This window comes from Tachyglossus aculeatus (assembly GCF_015852505.1).
Source record: "Tachyglossus aculeatus isolate mTacAcu1 chromosome 12 unlocalized genomic scaffold, mTacAcu1.pri SUPER_6_unloc_1, whole genome shotgun sequence".
NCBI lineage: Eukaryota > Metazoa > Chordata > Mammalia > Monotremata > Tachyglossidae > Tachyglossus > Tachyglossus aculeatus.
The window spans coordinates 18,885,771-18,890,087 of NW_024044828.1; positions in this window are offsets into that span (position 1 = coordinate 18,885,771).

The window sequence follows — 4,317 nt, forward strand, 5'->3', positions numbered from 1 at the left end:
TTTACTGATCGCTCCTTCACGTTAAACAAGGACAAAACCCTCCCTCTGGATCCTTTTTGGAAGCGCAAGAAGTTCCGAGGCTGTTGTGATTAATCCCAAAAGGCGGGATTTTGTCGGTATCGTTGATGCTAATCTGTTCCGAGTCTAGGGGATTCTCCGTTACTTTAGATCGTTCTTTTCCTTTCCCTCCAGGTTCATTTGTCCACTGTGGTTTGGATGGACAGTGGGATGAACTTCAGACTCTTTGCTTTAGAAAGATTCTCAGTAGGGGTGGGGCCTCAGTAAGGAAGTGTCTAAAAGAGCTAAAAATCACATGTGGAAAAACAGTAGCAGGGAAAGCATTATAGTCAAGATGTCCCGGAAGCTTTTTATTCAAAGTACTGGGTAATTAACCCCAAACCTTCGTCCCTTTGTTTTAATAATGCCTATTCAAAAGCCATTGCTGAATTTTTTTTTTAACACTACTGTGTAGATCAGGTGTGTTCTCTGTAAACTGGTATGGGGAATGTATAAAAATAAACCTTTTTTTCCAAATGAACTTGGGCTGTTACGTACAGCTGAAGCGGCAGAGGTGGGTATCCGAAGAGTAACTTTCCTCTCAAATACTAGAGTATTTGGGGATCTAGTTCAGAGTCTGAGAATGGAGATAAATTTATCATTAATACATGCTGGGAGAGAACTTTTAGTTTAAGTCCTACCCCCGCCAACAAATAGTTATGCTCTTTAGTGGGACAAGAAACCAACCCCACATATTTATTAAACACTTACTTTGTGCAAAGCCCTATTGAAAGCGCTGGGAAAAAATGCACAAAAATTAGATATGGTCCCTACTCAAGGAGCTCAAAAATCTAAGAAAGGAAGGGGGAAAGAAAGCAGTGAGGCTCAGTGGATAGAGCACCGGCCTGGGAGCCGAGAGGACTTGGGTTCTAATCCCACTCCGCCACGCGTCGGCTGTGTGACCTTGGGAAAGTCACGTCTCCGTGCCTCGGTTACCTCACCTGTAAAATGGGGATTAAGAGCGTGAGCCTCACGTGGGGCATGGACTGTGTCTAACCTGATTAGCTTCTATCTACCCCAGCGCTCAATACAATGCCCAGCTTGGACTTCCCAAGCGCTTAGCACAGTGCTCTGCACACAGTAAGTGCTCAATAAATACGACTGAATGAATGCTATGAAGTAAGGGCCTAACACGGTCAGAGACAGACCATCAAACATCACATGCTTTATCTTAACCTACAAATCCTATATTATCAAGAAATTCAGCGGTGACCTCCTGGACGACAGGGACTGTGGGTTCTCATTCTATTTAGTGTTCCCAAGCATCAATCAATCGTATTTATTGAGCGCTTACTGTGTGCAGAGCACTGTACTAAGCGCTTGGGAAGTACAAGTTGGCAACATATAGCATCTAGTACAGTGCTCTGTAGCCAATAGGGGCTTAGTAAATTCTGATGAGGATAATAATAATGGCATTTGTTAAGCGCGAGGATAATAATAATGGCATTTGTTAAGCACTTAAATGCCATCACTATTTCTTCTTCTTATCATTATAGAGAAGCAGCGTGGCTCAGTGGAAAGAGCCCGGGCTTTGGAGTCAGAGGTTGTGGGTTCGAGTCCCGGCTCCGCCACATGCCTGCTGTGTGACCTTGGGCAAGTCACTTAACTTCTCTGAGCCTCAGTTACCTCATCTGGAAAATGGGGATTAAGACTGTAAGCCCCGCGTGGGACAGCCTGATCGCCTTGTATCCCCCCAGCGCTTAGAACAGTGCTTTGCACATAGTAAGCGCTTAACAAATGCCGCCATCATTATTATTATTATTATTATGGAAGAATGCGGAGGGAAAATAAAGCGGCAGGGAAGGTTTGGGTTTGACGTAGAGCGGTCTTGGCCCTGCACAAACCTTTTTATTTGGAGGAAGACCATTTATTCTTGCCCCACCCAATCACAAGCTCTGTGCCCTCCCTAAACCGCTGGCATTTTCCATCTCCTGGAGCCCCTTTGGACAAAAAAAAAATCACCCTCCCGACTGAGAACCATTCCTCATCCCGGACAGCTGCCCCAACATTTCTGGGGAGGCGAGGGCGGTCTCCGCCCGCTACCGATTGCGTTCTCTAGGATGGCTCCCCAACTTACGTTTCCACCAAGTTACGCCCCAGTGGACCATTAAAAAGCTGGCTTTTCCAAATGAACTGGTTTAAGAGGAAAGGCGCTGAGTGTGAATGAGTTCACAAGTCACAGCTCTCTTGGTTCTAATATATGTATTTTATATATATATATATATATTATATAATATTCATTCAATCGTATTCATTCATTCAATCGAATTTATTGAGCGCTTACTGTGTGCACAGCACTGTACTAAGCGCTTGGGAAGTACAAGTTCACAACATATAGCGACGGTCCCTACCCAACAGTGCATTCTCTATATAAAATATATACACTATATATAATATATAGTATATATTAACATACATATAGAGCTCGCTGTTGGGTAGGGACCATCTATATGTATATATATATATATGATATATAGTATATATGCTATATATATAATATATAAGTATATTAGTATATATGGTATAATATAGTATGCAACACATACGCTACTATATACCATATACCGTATATATTAATATATAGCATATATCAATATAGCATATATATTAATATATATAGTATATTTTAACATATAGCATATATTAACATATAGCATACATCAATGCATGCTATATATTAATATATACTATATTATATGTTAACATACAATATGTATTAATACATACCATATATTAATATATACAATTTATAATATAGTGTGTGTATTATATAGTATATTATGCTGTATATGCCATATATACTAATATTCTATAGTATATATTAATGTATACTATATATAAATATGTACTATATAGTATATATTAGTATTAGTATATATAAAGGTAAAATTGTATGAATCAAGGTAAAAAGTCAAGATTGACTTTTCTCTAGAAAATTGAATTGCCTTATTAGAATATGAGTTCTCCCACTGAAAGTTTAAGAATCCATGTAGAGATATATGCATTTTTAGGACCAGATGGACCAGAGTGCTTAGTAATTTATACTATATAGTATATATTAATATATACAATATATACACATTTCCAAAGCGCTTTGCCATCCCAGCTAAGCACGCCCTTTAGTAATTAAGATGCTGAACTGAACTTCTTGTACCTATTTACCATTCTATTTATTTTGTTGATAATGTGCATCTAGCTTTATTTTTATTTATTCTGACGACCTGACACGTGTCCACGCTTTTTTTTGTCTGTCTCCCGCTTCTAGACCGTGAGCTCGTTGTTGGGGAGGGACCATCTCTATATGTTGCCAACCTGGACTTCCCAAGTGCTTAATACAGTGCTCTGCACACAGTAAGCGCTCAATAAATACGATTGAATGAATGAATACGATTGAATGAATGAATGGACTCTGTCCTTCATTTAATAATAATAATGATGGCATTTATTAAGCGCTTACTATGTGCAAAGCACTGGGGAGGTTACAAGGTGATCAGGTTGTCCCACGGGGGGCTCACAGTCTTAATCCCCATTTTACAGATGAGGTAACCGAGGCCCAGAGAAGTGAAGTGACTTGACCAAAGTCACAAGCTGACAATTGGCAGAAGGGATTTGAACCCATGACCTCTGACTCCAAAGCCCGGGCTCTTTTCCACTGAGCCACGCTGCTTCTCATTTCCAACCGCCCCCTTCCCCACACCACATGGAGTAGATACATGGAGAAGCAGAGTGGCTCAGTGGAAAGAGCCCGGGCTTTGGAGTCAGAGGTCATGGGTTCAAATCCCAGCTCCACCAATTGTCAGCTGTGTGACTTTGGGCAAGTCACTTCACTTCTCTGGGCCTCAGTGACCTCATCTGGAAAATGGGGATGAAGACTGTGAGGCACCCGGAGGACAATCTCATCACCTTGTAACCTCCCCAGCGCTTAGAACACTGCTTTGCACATAGCAAGCGCTTAATAAATCCATTATTATTATTATTATTATACCATCAAGGTGGGGTGGGTTTCCGGAGAATTTTCTCCACCAAGTACGGGCCAGTCACCTTTCCTTTTCATATCAAGCAGCGAGTATTAAAGTGATCTGAGTTAGAGTCTGGGAGCTGCATTAACAGTCCCAAAGATAGCCAGACGCTCTCACCTCAGAAAATTCTCTAACATCGGCGAAACCTTGGTTACGCAGGTGAGCCTTTTCCCAGAGGCAATTTTATATATTACTTTTCAAGCCCCTTAGCTGCTCTGGCAAAGAAACGCCCAAAACAAAC